The 12,514-nt window shown below is 35.3% G+C and overlaps 1 long non-coding RNA gene and 1 pseudogene across 1 annotated transcript; one reads left to right on the top strand and one right to left on the bottom strand.

Annotated features, from left to right (window-relative positions):
• Positions 1 to 6,025: 6,025 nt before the first annotated feature.
• On the bottom strand, positions 6,026 to 7,726 carry LOC129739638 (translocon-associated protein subunit alpha-like; annotated as a pseudogene).
• A 2,551-nt stretch (positions 7,727 to 10,277) lies between these two features.
• LOC129739117 (uncharacterized) lies at positions 10,278 to 12,514 on the top strand. The gene is made up of 3 exons (XR_008735749.1): positions 10,278 to 11,828; positions 11,903 to 12,021; positions 12,081 to 12,514. It is a non-coding gene; the product is annotated as an uncharacterized LOC129739117 (long non-coding RNA).

The raw sequence follows: 12,514 nt of genomic DNA, 5'->3' as shown, positions 1-12,514 counted from the left end.
CCACGGCACGGCGCTGAAAGTTCGGCAAGTTACCAATGAAATGATAAAGATCCAAGAAACAGGGCGATGTATTTACGTTGCTGTTCCGTGTACAGAAAACTATGACAAGCTGTTAAATAGATATTTAGAGAACCATGCCTTATCTGTTAACGTTCATTTTCTGTGTTCTCCGAAGATAGTTTAAAAACAAATGGGGTAATTACCACTTTTTGATTCCCTTTTGATTCAAAAGTCATAAGCAAACGAATCACTCTACTCGATTTATTTTACGTTGTTAAAATATTTTTTTTTTCTTCTAGTGACAAAAAAGACCATCATCGAAACGCTCACCTCAAATACCACAGAAAATTTCAATTGTGGCTAAGATGCTGAAGTTATTCGGCACTACGGTACCAGCCCATCAATAGCTCAGGTTCCCCCAATGTTAAACATTTCTGAGATAGAGGTGAGTTATTTAAAAGAAGAATGTTCTAGTCAGTACATGTGGTAATTTTTAGATTAATTATTATTTAATTCAACTTTTCATAAAACGGTTATCTTTGTCAGATTTTTGTTCAAAACTTGTGACACATTTGAATTAAGGTACACCGGGGTAAGTGTGGACGGGTTTTCAAATAGTTCAACTTTAAAAAATCATTAAAAAATCAGCAGTGGAGCAGTTTTGATAAATTGACGATCAATGTTATGCAGAACATGTTTTTTACAAAAGCTGAAGAGATGAGCTCGATAGAAGCAAAGCGAAAAAAGTTATCACGCAAATCGTTATGGACGGCTGGTGTCCTCACTTACCCCGCTTTATGGGGTAAGTGTGTAGATTTTCCCTTTGATTTCTCAGGAAATTTTCAAAAAATTTGTGTTTTCTTGGTTGAATACGTTACTTTATTGCTTGAACCGTCCAAAATTTTGAAAAAAGTTCATGATACTATAATTATAGTGTGTAATTTATGTTACAACACACGAGATCCGATTTCATCAAAAACACAGAACAAATAAGTACTTTACTCAAATTTTCATGATCCGAATGCTTAATATAGCTAAATAATACAACTCATAAAGGATGAAGGACAGAAAATGGAAAAAATGTGTAAACATCAAGTCTTTTTAAAGCCGTCCACACTTACCCCAGGTAGGGGTCGGAGACAAAATTTTAGTTTTTTGTAAATAAACTCTTTTTTCTTAATTTTTAACCGCCGTTTCTTTTCCTAACTGGTTGTTTGGAATGTAAGGATTGTTTCAATGTAGAGTTTTTCATCGAGAGCCAGCTAGTTTAGGAGAAAATTGCAATTGAAAAAGATGCACATCAACTCGACATCGTAGTTGAAAATAGAAAATTCCGAAAAAGTCGCTGTAAACAACCGTTATTGTCTGAATCGTATCTTTTTCACAGTTATTGGATAGATTACAAGTAAATGGAACATTCTGCATCAAAAGTTTGAAAAAATAGTGCACAGTATTGTTTTTATAGCCATCGTCCACACTTACCCCGCGTCCACACTTACCCCGGTGTACCTTATTATAAACAGGCTATGTTATGTTTGATAATATGTAAAACTAAGTGTAAACTAAGTGATCATACTACAATGTCTTCACAAATGAATTTGTCAGTAAGATTTCAATTTAATTTTTAAAGCAAAATAAAAATTGCTTATTTACACCGACAATTGTGCAACTTTTAGCGCCAAGTTTTGATTATCTCAGACATAAAAAAAAAGTGTTGTTTATTAGTTACGAATTAGTTGTAAATATTAGTTACAAAATATAAAAATGCTAAAATATTAATTTGATAAATTGTTTTAAGTTTGGAATTTACCTGGTTTTATTTGCTTTACCTATTTACAGGTTGGCCTTTGTGGCAGCAATGTCCGTAACAACCAATGTGCGATCTCCCGACCAGTTGGCACAAAACTTCAGTGGCTAAAATCATCGTATATCAAGAGTTGTTTCAAGAGTCCTTGGATGTGGTCCATTTTTGCTATCACTTCAAAAAAGCTACCAGCTATCATTGCCACTTTCTATATTTTAGGGTGGTAAAACAGTCCTCAAATTTGGAAACTAGGAAAGGAAGTGGTGTTGTTGGAAAATTGTTTGATGCCAAGCTGAATTAGGAACTGAATAACGCCGAAAAAAATGAGTTCGGTCTAAGTTACTATCTCAACTATAAATATAAAATTCCAATAGGAAAAAATCGAATTAAACTTATTTAAAGAAATTTTTAGATTTCCTTTTGATTATTGAAATGAAAACCGAGATGAAAATCCCAGGTTTCTTGTTTAGCGGCGTCCATTTATATGATGTGTTTGGAATTTTGGACTGCTAGATGAAATCGAAAATACCTTTTTGAAACATATCCGCTTCATACAATTTTAGAAATTTCCAATTTGACTATATTGTTGAAAATAAAAAAAAATAACAAGATAGATGCAGCCATATATTTAAAATACGGAATTTTATGGAATATGCTTAAAATTTGTATCGGTGTGCCATATTGTATGTCACTTTTGTATGGAAGCCCTTCCTTAGTTAAGTCAAAGCGATTTGAAAGTATTATTGAAACCATCTCCTACTCCGAATACTCTCATACACCCAACTTCACGTTGATCGGAACAGTAGTTTTCGAGTCTATAGAGAACAATCAGACAGACAGACAAACATTCATTTTTATATATCTATAAAGATTTTTTTTCGGAAAATAATTTTTTTCAGCTTTCCCGGAGACTTCAAGCTTCAATACTTGTGACTTATGTGTGTGACTTAAAAAAACTGAACAAATATATTACCTAGTTATGCATATTATGAAATAACCGGTTTATCTCTGTAGTAAAGACATTGAATATGTTAAAAAACAACGAACAAAATAAGCTGAATAATAGAATGTTTCTTTTTTTAAATATACTTATTACCGTGAACGGCCCTAATTCTGCGCAGTTAAGGATTTTTCAAATGTTTTATGTTATAAAAAAATTACCTTTCAATGAATTTCTTCAAAATTTCGTGTACAGTTGGGCTAACTAACAAACTTAACGGCAAAAATAATGAGAGCTCGATTTTGGAGCAAAAATGTGGATTATTTACAACATTTGGAAAAAATGCAAGTGGCCCTTATTCTGCGCACTATTTTCTATTTGTTCCTAATTCTGCGCATATGTCCCATATTCTGCGCACCCAAATAAAACCAATATACCACTTCGTACTGGCAAGACCAACATTTAATTTAATTATAATGTATTAAAAAGCATATTTTACGTTTAGTAAAGTATTGCAAATTATGAAAAGGGGCCAATTCAAGCCTTGGATCTTCGAAGCTTATGTGACACTTTCTTTCACTATTTCTTACAGATGCTTTTTTCCTGCAGCTCGCTTACCAAATATTTGTTGACCGTTCATGTTCTTCGCCGGATCTGGTCAAATTAACTTGTTTCGTTGGTGTGCAGTGCAGACTATTCCGACATACAGAAGCAGTTCTGGCGGGCCACAAAATCGCCCCAGCTGGGGGAACTACGCGCTGCTTCATTTGGCTTACTATCAGGCAGTATCAGTGCGAGTGAATCGACAGAAGCTTCGCGTAGTTCCCCCAGCAGGGGCGATTTTGTAGCCCACCGGAACTGCTTCTGTATGTCGGAACAGTCTGTACAGTTAGAACTGAACGATTAACACGCGAACACGATAGAGAACGCAAATCTCAAGATTTTCTATGTTTTGTCGACAAAACATGTAGATTCGAAGGGATTCCTAAGAAACTCCCAACAACTTTACGGATACCCTGTCTTCATAAAACTTATTAGAAAACTGTAATCAAAAGTGTCCTAACTCCCTGCATTCCATTCTTTGCAGCTTTAACATCAGTTCTGTCCAGTGCTTTTCATTCTGCGCATTAGGAACATAAGTAAACAAATGGTGTCAAATTCTGCGCATTGCTTCAATCATTGTTTTGATTTGAAACCATTTTTATCAAAAAAAAATTTTTGGCAGTCATGTTCAGAATGATTTTATCTTTCACGTAAAGGCATTTCAAGTGAGAAAATTCTGTTTAAAACTGTTTCATTCGATCTTTTTGTTTTCCTAACACTTAAGCTGTACTGCTAACGGCGGCCATTTTTCAACGTTTGCTTCCTACATTTATTTTGATTTTTTGATTTTCTCGTGAACAATTCATCAGATTTCAAAACAACTGGAAGCATTTTGAAGATAAACAGTAACTGAAGAGTTTCAGCTTGTTTCGTGGATATTTTGTTCATCACATCTTGAAATATTTCTGTTTGAATATGAAAATGCGCAGAGTTTGGGACTGCGCAGAATTAGGGCCGGTCACGGTATATTTATTTTTTTTTTCAAATAGGTTTATTAAAGTCGTGCACTTCTAAAGGATGTGTGTGCCAAGTGTATCAATTTCTTTATAAGTACTTTGTTATTTTATTTGTAAACTTTTGTACCGAAGAACTTCATTTTCATATTATATTCCGCACTTCTATTCGTATGTTCCGAATGTTTGTCCGGTGGTGGTGCTCAAGAGACTTTGCCTCTGCCCGATTTAGAGCTGGATTTGAAATAACATCATTCAGCCACATTTTACGTGGAAATTTCCAATGGCACCTGTAATATGACTTGCTTCGTCTTACTAGCTTTCGTCCGCAGCATTCCATCTCGAGATTTAACTAACTTTTGAAAAACTCTTGTCGTTCAATTTCGGCATAAGCTAGTAAAAGGTCTTTCCATGACTCAACTTTCGGCAGACCACCTTAAAATGCTATATCGAACACTTATTTTAGAAACTGGAACCCATAAGATCGACTGAGAGATGGCCAAACATCCCCAGCGACAGACATGTGTCCATTGGGATACTCTCCGCCGTCAATTATCTGATGAATTTCTTCTAGTAAATATTTGGCATCCAATAACTCCTGCTGGATGTTGACACCAATCATGGCTACATCTTTAGTTCAACAGCGAGCGGATTTGACGATTTCATCCGGATTCAATATCGTCTCTTTTATTCGTTTGCATCCTTCTATCACAAAAAGGTCAGTGAGAGCATCGTTTTCAAGGTGTAGCTGATTAGGTAACCCAGGCAAACTAGTGCGATAGACCTTAGATGTCGAGATCCATTGGCATGAAGCATTTGGATAAGCATTCTACAATAGGGAAACATACAACAATTTTATTCTTGCTAAACCTCAAATCGAAATATTTTACTTACCGAATCCTTTCTATAATCGCATCTAATTTCGATCCATTCAAATCAGCACAATGTTTGTTCTGATTATACAGATTAAAAAAATCTTCCGGACCGGACTCATCACTCATTTAATCTCGAAATGAAATGATGTAAATATAAACACTGGCTATTGTTTGCTGAATGTTTGCCAATGGACATAATCTGGCTCGTCCCGTTTTGACTTTAGGGTTATTTGACGTAACGGTTATCTAGCATACTGTGACCTTTCGCAAAATACAAAATTATTCATTAAATTATTCTGTCAAACGGCTTTCCGGAACATAACGCCAGAATTAAGGCAGAAACACAATACAGCGTCGGACGTCGCGTCGCGTCAGCGTCGCGTTGACATTTCATTTTGGGGATACCATTTTCCGTTTGAGCCACCACAATGGTGCGTCGCGTCAATGAAGGCATTGTACTAAAATGCAAAACTTGTTCTAAACAGCAGCGTTCTACAACGTCGACGTTCTGTTTTTGAAAAAAATTAAAATCAGCAGCGTTATAAATATTCCGACTTTGTGTTTTATACAAAGTTTGAAACTAATAAACTCGAATCTCTTATAATCACCCATATTTTCTACTCGATTTAACAAATTTTCGAATTTTATCATTAAGAATGAACATTTCATTGTGCTTTGACACGTTGAGGAAATCAATTTTTTTTTCGGAGATTTCCATCGATGAAAAATTATAATGTTGTGGAGTTGTAAATGTATACAAATGGATTTTCGGATTGATAGTTTTTCTAAAAACACTCAATGAAATAGTTACATTTATTACTAATCTAATCAACATATTTTTATACATTTTTTCTCAATCTTCCACTTTTTTCGTGTAAAATTAACAGATCCTTCCCGCAACTGATCGGCTACATAAGATGCTTGAATTCGACGGACGATTTTATGGAAACCTAAAAGAAACCATATATATGTAATTTAAAAAACAAATCTGTATTTCAGCACTATTTGAAATACCTTACCTGCTGTATCTCTTATTTTGAATAAATTTCACAAGGCCTCCCTTCCGTGGGGCAGCAGCCGTCCTTCAACCAGCGAAAACTTTGGTGAAATTGAATTGGGGTTGTTTCGCGACAACAAATCAGAAAGTGGGGCGAAAGCAGCAAACCAAAACAAACTTTCGGTTGCTATGTCTTTCGACGCTGCATTGTGATGCAAAAATCTTCGGTTGCGTCGCGTCAGCGTTTTAGTACTCGACGACGGCGTTGACAGCTGACGCGACGCGACGTTCGACGCTGTATTGTGTTTCTGCCTTTATTGTTCCACGCCGATTGTGCTTCATGTGTTGATGATGGTGATGGGCATTCTACATATTTGTGTCTCTGTTTTTATGCTTTGTTAACGATAGCAACCCTTCTCAAAGCAATGAGTTCTCCAAGCCGTTGATCTAATCATCAGCACCGACAGTTCGCTTTGCCTTCCGCTGCCGTGGGCTTTGCTTCGGGGACGACACTTTGCCGCCCTTGGGAGATTTTTCTGGAAGAAACAAGTCGGTTAGTACAATTAAGTATGTATTAGGATTTCCAATTTTCGTTTATTAAGGATTTTTAAGTTGGTTATCAAAATATGTTCCAGAAAGAAAGTCTAGTTTCTATAAGAAAAAAAAACAAGAAAAACTTACGAATCCTCTCGAGTGTTTCTTGTGGAATCCGTTCATAGTCCACATCCTTGGTACTGGTGGTTCCGGTTTCCACAGTTTAACGGGCAGCTGGGGAGCGTTTACGCTTGCCATACGATCCCAGGAAATGTTGGCCGAGCACCAGCAACAAAACTACAACAGCCACCAGGAACACGTACAGGAAGAACGGTTCCCCATTCAGATCCTCATCGATTTCGATAATCGAAACGATCTCATTGAAGACGGCTTCGGAAAACTGATTTCCGCTGGCGTTGTAGGCAATAGCCGAAAAGTTTTAAATGAAGTAGTTGAAATCCATGGGATACCGGAAGCAAGCTTCGACGCTTTCTACTATGAAACCGTCACTTCCCTTATTGGCAAATCCAACGAGGAATTCGACAGGATTTCCGGCAGGCAATTCCAGTTGAGTTCCAGTAACATAGAGAGGCCTTGTAAATAGAAGGAACGTATCCGCATCTGGCGATTTTGTCGTTTCTAGTTCTTCATCTGTTTCCGGTTCTTCATTTTGGGTTATCGATGCCTCATCGGATTCAAGTTCAACATCCAATTCCTCGTCTAATTCGTCCTCGGTAGCATTGGCCATGAATCGGGAACCTGCCAGAAATAGAAAAACCCAAAATTATGGTTACGAAATGCCACGTCGAAGTGAAAGTGATAAAACTTCCAATGAAAACTCGAAACTTACCGTTGTCCGCCGTAAGGAGAACCGCCGGAAGAACCAGCAAAGCAAAGACCAATAGCTTCTTCATTGGAAGTAACTGTTCTGCTGCTTGAATCATTGAGTTCATTCACAAAATTTACACTTTATTTATTCACTGGAAAAGACACTTACATCCGCTAGCGCAAACCGTGGTAACTTGCGCTAATGCGTCCGCGTAGCCGATCGAGCTTTTCTACCAAATAATGCTGCACGGCTGGACGTTTTGCGATAAAAAAAGTCAGTAAACGTGTTTGGCAGATCCCAGGTCTTACCTAAAAGCATCTGTTTGGTGTGAACCTTCCGGTTTTGAATCCGAAATGTTTCCACTGAAATCTGTATACTACGCGATAGTAATCTGTACCGAAAAACAGCTTTTACGGATTTAATGGACACCCCAAAATTTCACTATTACGAATAAAAGAGCAAAGCAATACGCAACCAAAACATTCGATTGGCTTGTACTAAATTGGCTGCGCACTGTACTAAACACTTTTAGTACATTTGCAGGATGGCTCATTTGCCGGATAACTATTAAGGCAGAAACACAATACAGCGTCGAACGTCGCGTCGCGTCAGCTGTCAACGCCGTCGTCGAGTACTAAAACGCTGACGCGACGCAACCGAAGATTTTTGCATCACAATGCAGCGTCGAAAGACATAGCAACCGAAAGTTTGTTTTGGTTTGCTGCTTTCGCCCCACTTTCTGATTTGTTGTCGCGAAACAACCCCAATTCAATTTCACCAAAGTTTTCGCTGGTTGAAGGACGGCTGCTGCCCCACGGAAGGGAGGCCTTGTGAAATTTATTCAAAATAAGAGATACAGCAGGTAAGGTATTTCAAATAGTGCTGAAATACAGATTTGTTTTTTAAATTACATATATATGGTTTCTTTTAGGTTTCCATAAAATCGTCCGTCGAATTCAAGCATCTTATGTAGCCGATCAGTTGCGGGAAGGATCTGTTAATTTTACACGAAAAAAGTGGAAGATTGAGAAAAAATGTATAAAAATATGTTGATTAGATTAGTAATAAATGTAACTATTTCATTGAGTGTTTTTAGAAAAACTATCAATCCGAAAATCCATTTGTATACATTTACAACTCCACAACATTATAATTTTTCATCGATGGAAATCTCCGAAAAAAAAATTGATTTCCTCAACGTGTCAAAGCACAATGAAATGTTCATTCTTAATGATAAAATTCGAAAATTTGTTAAATCGAGTAGAAAATATGGGTGATTATAAGAGATTCGAGTTTATTAGTTTCAAACTTTGTATAAAACACAAAGTCGGAATATTTATAACGCTGCTGATTTTAATTTTTTTCAAAAACAGAACGTCGACGTTGTAGAACGCTGCTGTTTAGAACAAGTTTTGCATTTTAGTACAATGCCTTCATTGACGCGACGCACCATTGTGGTGGCTCAAACGGAAAATGGTATCCCCAAAATGAAATGTCAACGCGACGCTGACGCGACGCGACGTCCGACGCTGTATTGTGTTTCTGCCTTTATCCTCTAACCATGGTTTCAAATTCACAACTTTAGTGTGTTCATAGTGAAACTTTCCTTTTTCTTGAGAAAGTTCCTTATAGTTGTTCTGCCATTCTTTCAAAATGTTACGTTTAATTGCTATCATTAGATCTTCTTTTGTTAGATGGAAATGTTCTATGTTTTATCGTGTTATACCTAGTTTTGCTGCTATATCAGCTCTTTCGTTCCCTATGTGGCCAGTATGTCCCGGTATCCATTGAATGATTAATTTAATTATAGAGCTATTTTCAACTATGTATTTAATGTTTTCAATTATGTAATTGTCTGTGTTATCACTATCCATTAGAGTGCACGCACTTTGAGAATCCGTAAAAATTACTGCTTTTTCAATTTTTTTTGGATATAATATGTTTTATTGCTTCTTGTATTGCTATTAGTTCTGCGTTCATTATAGTATATTCTGGTTTTAGTCTTCCACTATAAGAAAACATGTCTTGCGGATCGTAAAAACCGTAACCTACCTTTCCATCAATAATTGAACCATCTGTAAAAAGTTTGTAGTAGTCTTTGTATTTATTATTATTAAGCTCAGTTATTGTAATTCTCTGTTTCTCTCTTGATGATTCCTTTTTGCTAATGTTTTCTATTTTGTTTTTTATGGTAATTTTGCTAGTGTTTATATTTGTTGATTTTTTAGCTAATTGCGTAAAAAGGTAATTATTATCTGAAGCAACCCTTTCCAAAAAACTTATATGTTTGAATCTTTGGTTGGTGCACATCAGTTCCGAGAGGTGTTCTATTATCGGGTTGTTGTTATAGTATAAAATCTTGGTAATCTCTTTTGCAGCTAACCATTCCGCTCTTAATTTAAGTGGCATCTCACCTGCAAGAGCAAAAACTACTTGGTTCGGCCTATCATTTAATAATCTTGTTGATAGTCTTACACAGAAAAAAAATCTGAATCCTTAACAACACTGAAATTGAAAACCTGTATCATTACATGACGTGGAACGCGATTTAATGATGTAAATTTACAAATTAAAAAAAGTTGAATCATTAACAGCACTGAATTCGTATAACACAAATATTACTTGACAAGGAACGCGATTATTTGATGTAAATTTACATCACATATGATGTAAATTAAAAGAAGCAGCACATACGACGGAATTTTCAGTGCGAATTAAATATTACACGTCTTAATATTTTACATGTCTTTCAAATTTTACACGTCTGTTGAAGTTTATAGACGTGTAATATTCAACTCGCACTGAAAATTCCATCATATGTGATGCTTCTTTTTTGTTCCATCATATGTGATGTAATTTTACAACTTTTTTTTGGTCATACAAAATAATCAACAACACTGAATTGGAAATTTCTTAAAATTACACGACATGAAATATTACAATACACTGAACGTGATAATGTCATGTAAAATTATAAACAGTGAAGAACAGGACCAGACAAATGTGAGAAAAACTGTTAAGTCAAGTCGTGCGCCAAAGTATTTTCCCCGCGTGCGAGTACGTTAATCGGTTTTGATGGTTCCCGGAGATCTTCGAGAAGCAGGGATGCGGTTCAGGAAGCGGATCCACGTTGCTCAACTTTGAATCCGGTACGTCGGGGAAGAAAATAAAAGTAATTAAACTTATGTGTGAGATAAAAAAATTTGTATCCTAATAAAATGAATTATATTAATTATAGAAGGATTTCTATTTTTACTAAGAGACGAGAAAATTCCAGTATTGAATCATATTAACGATAAATAAAACAAAACAAAAATCCAATTGGATTGTTTTTCTTCCAATATTCAGTGATTTTATAATTTACATCATTTTTAATTTACACGTTGCTAAATTTTACATCATTTTTTATTTTACACGCTGCAAAATTTTACTGACGTGTAATTTCCAACTGGCACTGAATACTCCGTCATATATGATGCTTCTTTTTATTTACATCATATGTGATGTAATTTTACAGATTTTTTTGGTAGTGTGTACACAGCAAAAAAATATGAATCTATAACAGCACTGAAACAAGAAAACCATTATTTTACATGACACAGAATGCGATTTTCTTATGTAATTTTACAAAACAAAAATAATTGAACCGTTTTAAGCACTGAGATTGAATCACACGAATAATACATGACATAGAACAAGATTTTGTAATGTAAAATTACGTCATTTATGATGCTTCTTTTTATTTACATCATATGTGATGTAATTTGACAGATTATTTTTGTATACACAAAACAATTTGAACCCTTAATAGCACTGAACAAAAGATTTCCCAAAAATTACATGACATGCAACACTATACGACATTGAATTTTAATTTGATGAATATTACATTACATTGAACGCTATTTTGTTATGTATAATTACAGATTGTTGAAAATAGACAGCAATTCGTTGTAAGAAAGTGGTCTCATTGAAAAACTTGTTTCATATTGTTTCGACAAATTTATTAGCTCGTTTTCTTTCACGATTAGCACTTCCGTGTGATATTTTCGCAGTGGTTTGTAATAATTTAAGTATAGCGGCACGGACGACGGACTTTGACAGCAGCTCCCGTTTTCGTTTTGTTTATTGGCGATTTGCAGCTCGAAACGACTCTCAGAGGGCCCTGCGATCAAAAGGGTGATATTATGTATTGAAACGTCAAGACACATAGTATTTTTCCAAAACAAACGGGAAAATTTCAAAATTTCGGTGTTGAGAGTAGAATTTATCAAGATTGGATTACAGAGTAAGGTAAGAAAAAGTGAACTTCGCAATCTTTCATATTTTTAGAGACCGGATATTATTTAATGTGTGTTATTTTTTAGGTTGTAGAAAATTGTGTTGTTCCAAGTTGCAACAGCGAGGAAAACCTACCCGAAATCATAATATTTTCAGTCTAGAGCATAAAGGAGTTTCTTGGAATTAATGATTAATCACTCGTAAGGTAATAAACTACAACATTTATTAGTTGAAACAAATTGACATTTTACGGAAACATTTTAGATCCACGCAGAATCTCGAAGAATATTTTTGCACAAAAAATAAAACGCAACAATAACGAGCAAATGGATTACAAGAGCAAAAAGAAGTTCGCGTATGTGGACGATCGGAGGAAATAAATTGGAGAGCACCGAATGGCAATTGCCGAAATTGAAGAAAGTGCGTTAAACTATCATTGATAGGCATATCACTATTCGATGTTGATGCATTGCAGATCTATAGCAGGATAAACTTTATTCCTTCATAAAAGAAGAACCATCCTGCAAAACTGTCATTAACATGGTATAATTAATATGAGATGTTGAGAATTTAACCAAGCGATGTAGATGTTTGTTAAAATTATTCAATCAAAATTTAAAAAAAATAATCTAGATATAAAAATGCAAATTGTCTACACATTACTTAACACATATATTTAAAATTATTAAATCGTTGCA

The sequence above is a fragment of the Uranotaenia lowii genome, chromosome 1, assembly GCF_029784155.1.
Source record: "Uranotaenia lowii strain MFRU-FL chromosome 1, ASM2978415v1, whole genome shotgun sequence".
Taxonomy (NCBI): Eukaryota; Metazoa; Arthropoda; class Insecta; order Diptera; family Culicidae; genus Uranotaenia; species Uranotaenia lowii.
This window is presented reverse-complemented; position numbering and strand designations above follow the sequence as displayed.